Source organism: Lolium perenne, chromosome 3 (genome assembly GCF_019359855.2).
Source record: "Lolium perenne isolate Kyuss_39 chromosome 3, Kyuss_2.0, whole genome shotgun sequence".
Classification (NCBI taxonomy): Eukaryota; Viridiplantae; Streptophyta; class Magnoliopsida; order Poales; family Poaceae; genus Lolium; species Lolium perenne.
The window spans coordinates 1,097,586-1,107,092 of NC_067246.2; the positions used below are offsets into that span (position 1 = coordinate 1,097,586).

At 41.8% G+C, this 9,507-nt stretch overlaps 1 long non-coding RNA gene across 3 annotated transcripts; it reads right to left on the reverse strand.

Annotated features, from left to right (window-relative positions):
• Window positions 1-373: 373 nt before the first annotated feature.
• LOC127340599 (uncharacterized) lies at window positions 374-5,476 on the reverse strand. Of its 3 annotated transcripts, none has more exons than XR_011754460.1 (3): window positions 5,313-5,476; window positions 5,089-5,198; window positions 374-4,981 (listed from the first exon to the last, which is right to left on the reverse strand). It is a non-coding gene; the product is annotated as an uncharacterized lncRNA (long non-coding RNA). The 3 variants fall into 3 exon arrangements; XR_007874608.2 differs by having other exon boundaries at window positions 5,064-5,198; XR_011754459.1 differs by having other exon boundaries at window positions 374-2,812; window positions 2,967-5,198.
• Window positions 5,477-9,507: the final 4,031 nt, after the last annotated feature.

The following is a 9,507-nucleotide window of genomic DNA, read 5'->3' on the forward strand; positions in this document are numbered from 1 at the left end:
TAGCTTCAGTCACTTTTAGTAAATTAAGTACTATCTTTGTTTATAAAGTGATGTCGGAAGTTTAACTAAATTTTGATTTATCTAGACACTCTTAAGTCTTAACTATATAATACATCTAAACTTAGACAAATCTCTGACATCTTTTTATAGATGGGCGGGAGTAGGTTCAGTCCTTATGTAGATCGTGCATAATCTTCAAAAATCACTTCAGTAGGTTCAGCGACAACTCCTGATATATAGTACTCCAAGTTTAATACGGTGACTCGTGACCACGACAGTTAGTAGTAGAGTACTTTTTGTTGATGCGTATCTAATTAACAATAGCGAACCTTCTTCTACTACTTATCTTCTTCCTCTCTTTATATGTACTAGCAATAATTGGCGCGGCGGCACGCCGCGCCATATGGTGGCTGACTGGTGGTAATTATGGGTAGTGTAGGTGGGGTAGTAGAAGGAAAATGTAAAGATAGTGTGTGGCAAATGTTGTGTCGTGTGGATCATTATTTTTTTGAGAAAATTGTCTTATGGATTTCACTTGATGAATATTTTGATGTCTAAATAGGGTACAGAATAATCGATAACGAAATTGGATACATGACATATTAACGGCAGCGGAGACATACAGGACAGTAAATTTGCTAACTTGGACGATACATGATATACCAAGTTCTACCTCCATATACAAATCTTACTTTAGCCACTATCGTGTTCCCCGTCAGATGATATATCAACAACTTGTGGGTTGCTTGTGTAAAGTCAGTATGTTTTCTTTGTCGTCCAACTCCATGGTCGCAGAAGTTGAGAATGGCCTTCAAAAGCGACAAACATATTGCTAGTTTTTCAACTACAAAAACAAATTGATATGCAGATGCATGTATTTGAATAGTAGTATTGATACTAATGGTAGAAGAAGAGTGACCTTCAGCGGAGACAATACATGTAAGTACCAAGAAATCATAAATAATCTAAGAACTTATATTCAATTATTAGATGAAGAAAAAAATAGATGGAGTAGAAATGTATGTAAATTATCATGCAGTGCAGCCTTCTCAGAGCACAAACAGCAGAAAACTATGTTAATCAAAAGCATAGTAGAAAACAGAGAACATGCAAGCTCTTTTGTGTGGCATAAAGAGTCTATAGAAGATATGACAAATTTAAAATGCTCAACAACGCAATGAAATCACCTTTAAATTGTTGTTGGTACATAGCATATGCATAGGATAAAATTATGCGAGCATACATGATAAAACTGAAAACGATACCCATTCCTATGCCTTTCTTAACCTAGCATACACAAAGAAGCAAAATAAGTCTAAGAAACAAGACTAAGTGAAGCTGAATAATGTAATAGCAGAGTCTCCACATCTAAGAGCATATTTATCTAAGATATATATTTGCGCTTAAATCAAATAAATCATCTCAATCTGATTAGTTCACAAAAACATCGAGATCTCTCAATCCATGGAAGATCCAGCGGACAATAATTCTAGTCATTGATTAAGGAGATACTACTCGATCGATACTGCATTCTGGGCCTTGCTTCCCCTTGATCATTCCACACAACTGAAGCAGAACAAATAGAATTTTAGCTAATTATATGGAAATGCCACTAATAAAGATACCATAGGCTGATTCAAGTTGGAGGAAAATGTACTACATTTTCTTTTCCTAATTTTGTGTATAAACCAAAATCTTCATTAGCGGAAATTTTTCCATTTATGTACAGAAAGTAGATGTGCCAGGATCTAAATATTGGAGCCTAAAGGCAATGCCTGGACATAGCTGAATATGCAGTAATAACAAATAATAAAACCCACTATCTATGGCTCTTTAGGTCATAAAGATTTCTTGTATAGTCTAGGTAATTGCTTTCCTTCTCTATTATTTAAAACTGCATGTTCTTGCGACAGACGAATTAGGAACACAATGGATGAACTTAGTAAGAAGAGCTGTTAAATATCTAGAAGAGGAGAACCAATAACCATGCATGTATGGTTGTGAGAGCTAAGCTTAGTCAGCTGCATCCGCACTTCTAAGTTCCTACTACACACACACCTCTGGATACCTATTTAAGCGGATGCATGTCAATAGTTCAAAATGTCGAATAAGGCCATTGTACTTGTGCTCAACCATTGTGTGTGGTTGCGACGGCTGGATCCTTTCATGTCTACAGAATAGTCAGCTGCATCTTCACTTCTTAATTCCTATAGAAACATGTAGACTGACCTCTTTTAATACAACATCTGTGTACTTATTTAAGTGGATGGCAATAAGTTAAAATGCAAGAACAGGGAAATTCGTGTAGTTTTGAAAAGTTTCAAAAAGTGGTGCAAAAATGTAATTATGTACTTGAAAATAATCTTGGCTCTCACTGACTCATTGAGAGTAGCCAATAACATAGCTTTGTGCTACTTTCTCCAAGGATAAACACTATGCTAATTATAATGGTACCAAAAGGTTTGAACTTTAAAGTGTCACATATAGACACAACCATCGGTTTGTTTGTTGTGCAGACAAAAAACATTGTTAGTAGTGCATCAGAAACAATCTTGACATGATTGGCTTGTCAAGAAAGAATTACCATGTGCACTACTGTTTTTAGTTAATAGAGAGACACCCTCTATGAAAAAATAATGAAACCAAACTGCAATTAGAAAAAAGGCAGAACTTAAGAAAAATATAATCACTTGAATGATCAGTGTCTAGAAGGTCTCCTTTGAACTGTTTGTGGGAAAATCACACTTATCTGAAGAACACATGACTTGGTTGCACCGACTTAGCAGGATGTATGCAGGTAGAAGCAGCTCACCTTAATCACACAATAACCATTTGTCATAAACCAGGAAGGTGCATCAACGCAGCTATTTCAGGGGATGATATTGCTACACGCCTACATATAGCTAAATGAATAGGAATGCAAAGAGAAACATGATCATTGTGCAATGTTTACGGAACCAAATTACCGCGATTGAGCGACGCAATGTCCAATGCCCATCTATCTTTGAAAATGTGAACCAAGAAGATCTGAGAAGGGACCATTGCTTTTTCTTTTCTGGTCTGCATGTAGGAGGAGGGAGACGCAGGGGAGAAGCACCAAACAACATTAGAGGAAATAGATCACATATTGCATAAAATTGCAGATAGAAAAAGGAAGGCAAGCGTTATACATTACATTGAAGTGCAGAAATTAAAAAGAAAGGTTAGTGTCATAAATATTGCGGAACTATGCATATCTATTTTCAGAGCCTAGTTGCTACAAAATATCAGGCAATCTAGTACAAAAGTCAGTATCAAAAATTGACAAAACCTAAAAATTATAGACAACGCTAGCAATTTTTACCTCAATTATCTTAAACGAATCTCTACTATTAGTAACTTTTGTATATGAGGTTAGATCAACTTAAATATTACTACCCAGCTCGCTACGTCCTAGCCCTCTCATTGATTAACTGAAACCATAATAACACACTTCAACTCTAGAAGGAATCCTACACGCGGCACCCCTGGGGTGATATCGGTTGCTATAAGAGGCATGCAGTATTCATTGTTGAATTACGCAAAGAGTGTTCAGCTTAGGGAGTTCTCTACGCTGATCTCAGCTTAGCTAAGGAAACTATGCTCGAATTTCCAGAAATACCACATTTACAGGTACACCTACTGCAGGTGTTGTGCGGCCTAAACTTGTTGCACTCTGCACATAACTTCTGAAGAGAACGCCTCGTGAGTCATGGAATTAAAATCATATCGGAGTTCCACCACTGACATGATCAGAACAACCAAGCACTTGGAAGAAACTCTATATTGATGATTGGAAGGCCCCTCTATAGATATAGGTTGCTTTTTAAAAAAGTACAAACTAAATTATAAAGTTCATTTGTGATCGTTTGAGTATATTCACCATTTCTGAGGGGAAAAATGCAATAAAAGTACTTTGTATCTCACTCTTCCAAGACCATATATACACCAACATCCATGTAAGATTAATCATATCTGTCAGATTATGGAAATGGAGGCACCCGCACCTAGGAAATGCACGACCTGCAGGAGCTATCCAATTCCTGAGCTCACCTTAAAAAATTCAGAACCTGCAGCAGCACCAACATATATTCCCATGAAACCCACCTAGTTTACCACTCACACCAAAATTCATGACCTTGAAGAAAACTCATTTGCAGGCATTAGCTAGATAATCGTAAGTTACCTCAGTATTTGCTGACACTCATGGCAAAAAAAAAATATTATGATAGAATCTTGTGAGGATGCATTACATAGGTCAGCAGAATCAAAGTTCTTGGCATGGTCTCCCCAGGGAATCACAATTTCTCGTTGGCCAGTTAAAAGAGAGATTATGTGTGTATTAGCTTTATGGCTAGCTTAGAGGAACTTCGTGCAAGGTTTGGACCAAGTAGATTGTCTACACTACTTTCATCCGCCTTCTGTCTAAAGCTATTTCCACTTCCAAAGCTCCAGTACATTTGCTCTGTATTTGGCGACAAATGTATCGTGCCACCAAAAGAGTTGGATCCCACTTTGCCACCTATTGCTACCGTGATGTCATTTGCTGGACCAAACCTTGCTGACAGTATGTCATCTGACGGTCAGACTTGTGAAATCCTCAAAAAAAATTCTAGTTTACCATACTCATGTTTGCTGAATCTTGTTAAGAGGTCAAGAGAAGTGCTAGGCTACACATAAAGGCCCTTTATCTAACTCTTACCTGAATACTCATTTACTTGTCTCAGGGCTCTTGTTCCAGAAACTGCAGTTTTTACAGTGAAAAAATACGAACTTGTTTTTCACACTCCAGCTTTAATATCAACATTAGAAGTATATTTGTTCCAGGTTAATCAGTGTGGGAGCGGTGCTTTCTTTCAGCACAAAAAGTAAATAAAGTGTCTTGCCTGTAGGTGACCTGCAACATTTTCCATAGTGAATTTCTCAACATTCATGAGCTCAAGTATTCTTTTTGGCATAGCTTCTGCATAAACAGAAAATCATAGTGAGTACCATGAGTTACTCTAAGCAAATAACGACACAAGGAAAGTACTGTCAATTCCAACTTTGTGGCTTATTGCACTCTTCGACCTCTGGTAGCTGCTGGCCTACGTTTTCATGATTCTGCAGTTGCAGTTCACCGGTTCAGAGCATGAGGTGAGTTTAGCGTTTGATCTATCCGTGGACTCCTCTTCTTCTTCCTGTTATAAAAACGTACATAAAAAAGGTTCAATCCATGGATAACAACAACATCATATAGATTTCACTTCCTTTTTACAGAATCTGAATGTGGGATCCAGCCTTAAGGAGCGTACCTAGAAAATTGCATCTGTTCATCAGCATCGGCCGCCCGCCGGATCCCCCATATTCCACATCGTTCACGTTAAGGAAACGGCAAGCGGCGCTGGGTCAACTGAGCGGTGGTACGAAAGATAGGGGACTGGGAGGATCAAGGGGCGGCACCGCAGCTCTGCCGCTCGGTCGGAGAAGGACGCCGCGGAGCGCTGGTGCGAGAAGAAGGGCCTAACACCCTGGCGCAAGGAGAAGGACGCCGCGGCGCGCTCCCGGCACACGAGCTGCTCCTGCGGGAGCACCCACCTACCCTTGCCGTGCTCTACGTACGCGGCCTCGCCTCCCTCCAATAGCCGCCGCTTTGCATCGGCGCTGCCCCCGCCGTACTTCGCGCAAGGATGTTGGACCAATCCGGGATATTCATGGGAGGCTGGCTCGCAAATGCCGCCACCACCGGCGGCCTCCCACGACGCGCGGCTTAGAGGCTTTGGAGGCAGACATGTCGGCCTTGTCGAGCTCCATGGCCGGGTAGTTGGCGTGCTGCAGCTGGCGTGCCGCCGCGAAGAGCTTGGGGGGAGGGGGCGGCCGGGCGGGGAGGGGTGGAGAGACCGCTGCTCTGGCCGGCTGAATAGCGATGGCTGTACCGAGAATCGGCAGAAATCGGCGGGTGTATCCGCGGGGAGTAGTGGATGGAGGAAAAAGAAGGTCGGCCACCACGGGAATTTGTTTCAGGTCTGTGCGCGAGATGGACAGAGAGAGAAGGAGGGGATTTATCTTGAGAGAGACAGATAAAACAAAAAGGATAGTCAAAGCGGTGGTATAAATGACACGAACCCCACCCACCACCGCTTCATCCATCTTTCAGCTATGTCCACCTAAATGACGCACCAGGACAGCCAACCAGCAAAGTAGCAGTAAGGAAAACATTTTGAGCCAAATTGCTACGCAGCATGGAAGTGCACACAGGTAAATCCTGCAGGAAACAAACCATCCAAAATGGTTACGTGTAACCTCCACAGTAATTCGGCAGAAGCCTCAAAATTACCAGAAAAAAGATGTTTGTTCCTCTTTAGTATAGTAGATATGTCCACCTAAATGACGCACCAGGACAGCCAACCAGCAAAGTAGCAGTAAGGAAAACATTTTGAACCAAATTGCTACGCAGCATGGAAGTGCACACAGGTAAATCCTGCAGGAAACAAACCATCCAAAATGGTTACGTGTAACCTCCACAGTAATTCGGCAGAAGCCTCAAAATTACCAGAAAAAAGATGTTTGTTCCTCTTTAGTATAGTAGATATAAGGTCATCTTCAAAGACCAGACTCGGACTGAACGTGCCTCCCTCGTAGGTACGCTAGCTAGCTTCACCAACGTTACCTTTGTAGCTATAGTGGCGAAAATGGAAAGCCGGCCATTTCATTTCTTCCGAGTTCCGACGACACGCAGCTACTAGTTCTGATTTAGGTGACTGCGACGACATACGGTACAGCAGCTAATCCTACGCCATTTCACTCTTCTTCCACGATGGTTTGATTATTGATCGTCCCAAAAAATTGCCTTCATTTAGGGGATCTATTGGCGATCCATGGGGTACGTGGGTGCATGTTCCCCTGTCGATCCTATATTTTTTTACAAATAATATTTTTTTATTAGTTTCCGGGAATAATATGTAAATCTTAAAACATTTCAAAAATAATACAACCTCGGCCACCGATACGCCGACCAGCTCCTTTCGGCGGACCGCACGCCGAGCAGTTCATGTCGGACACGCCTACGCTGATCGGGTCGTGTCGCGTGCCCACAATGTCAGTCGACGGGCCTATCGGCCCCGATCTCCTTTTGGCTTTCTCCACGCCGAAAGGCCTTTTGGTCCTCAGGTCCCTCCAGGTGTGCTTCAAAAGCCCATGCAGCTTCTCCCGATGAAAAATGACCCTCCAGAAATCGTAGCTTAATTTGACTCCGTAGGTCTCTGGAAGAACTGTTCAAAAAATCGTCCGATTTAACGATTAATCACCCAATTAATCCCTATTCAGTGGTCACTGATTAGCCGATAAACTCATTTATCGCCCGATTAACTCATTTATCGCCCGATTAATCGGCTGATTTGCCTATTAATCGCTAATCACCGAGTTAACCCCGATAAGCGATTTCCTCAACATTGTCTGGAAGTGAAAAATACAGAAAATAGGGCATGTCCTGTGGAGTTATAAACCAAATAAAAGGGGGTCATTGGTAAATCTCCATAAATCAATGTAAAACATAGTATTATCATTATATATGTGTTGCAAATATGTGGAAATTTATGTTAATAAATGACAAAGTTCATGTAGTGTTTTACATGCATCACGCGGGCGACGTTGTTTCTGGCCGGAGCGAGCTCGAAGGTGGGGGTACCGATGTTGCCAACTGAAATAACATCTCTCCAATTAAAGTTTATGTGTTTGATGACAATATGTGTAATAGACTAATGTGTGTTGATATAGTGCAGAAAGTATTTATGGTTGAATTTGTGTTAAGAAACAAAAAGAAGGAAGCAGGAAATTAGATCTAGGTCGGATAATCCGGGGCCGGATATTTGCAAAATATATGGCCCCTGAAAATCGGCTAAGGACTTAAGCGCCGAGCTTACTAGATCCAGGCCAGATATTTGGCCGGATATTTGTCGAGGCCTGGATATTCCGGGCGGGTGATACGTCCATTTTGCATCACTATTTTATATCATAATTTGTTGTTATTCATTGATATATTTCATATTTGGAGATGATACTTATGTTATTTCATCTATTTTGCATGTTTCATGATTATTGGAGGATCGCGCACCGGAGCAAGGATTCTGCTGGAAAAAGCGTTGTGAGAAGGCAATATTTCGGAAGATCAACAATTGACAGAAATTATATGAAAAATCCTATTTTTCCAGAAGACGAAGGGAGCCAAAAGTGGGAGCCGAGGAGGGCCACCATGGGCCCACCTCATAGGCCGGTGCGGGCCAAGGCCTGGCCGCGCCGCCATGTGAGGAGGGGGCCCACAGCCCCCTCTGGCCTCCTCTCCTTCGCGTACATCTTCGTCCCGAAAACCTAAGCTCCAGAGGATAGTCGCGAAGAGTCACAGCCGCCTCTGGGGGCGGAAAACACCAGAGAGAAAAGAGCTCTCCGACAGGCTGAAATCTGCCGGGGAAATTCCCTCCCGGAGGGGGAAATCGATGCCATCGTCACCGTCATCGAGCTGGACATCATCTCCATCACCATCGTCATCATCTCCATCATCATCACCGCCGTCTCCACCGATGTAACAATTTTGGTTGGATCTTGATTGTTTGATAGGGGAAACTCTCCCGGTATTGATTTCTACTTGTTATTGATGCTATTGAGTGAAGCCATTGAACCAAGGTTTATGTTCAGATTGTTATTCATCATCATATCACCTCTGATCACGTTCCATATGATGTCTCGTGAGTAGTTCGTTTAGTCCTTGAGGACATGGGTGAAGTCTAAATGTTAGTAGTGAATTATGGTTGAGTAATATTCAATGTTATGATATTTAAGTTGTGGTGTTATTATTCTAGTGGTGTCATGTGAATGTCGACTACATGATACTTCACCTTTATGGGCCTAGGGGAATACATCTTGTACTCGTTTGCCAATTGCGGGGTTGCCGGAGTGACAGAAACCTAAACCCCCGTTGGTATATCGATGCAGGAGGGATAGCAGGATCTCAGAGTTTAAGGTTGTGGTTAGATTTATCTTAATTACTTTCTTGTAGTTGCGGATGCTTGCAAGGGGTATAATCACAAGTATGTATTAGTCCTAGGAAGGGCGGTGCATTAGCATAGGTTCACCAACACAACACTTATCAAAACAATGAAGATTAATTAGCTATATGAAGCGAAAGCACTAGACTAAATTCCCGTGTGTCCTCAAGAACGTTTGGTCATTATAAGTAAACAAACCGGCTTGTCCTTTGTGCTAAAAAGGATTGGGCCACTCGCTGCAATTATTTCTCTCGCACTTTACTTACTCGTATTTTATTCAACTGCTACATCAAAACCCCCTGAATACTTGTCTGTGAGCATTTACAGTGATTCCTACATCGAAACTGCTTGTCAACACCTTCTGCTCCTCGTTGGGTTCGACACTCTTACTTATTGAAAATACTACGATACACCCCCTATACTTGTGGGTCATCAAGACTATTTTCTGGTGCCGTTGCCGGGGAGTGAA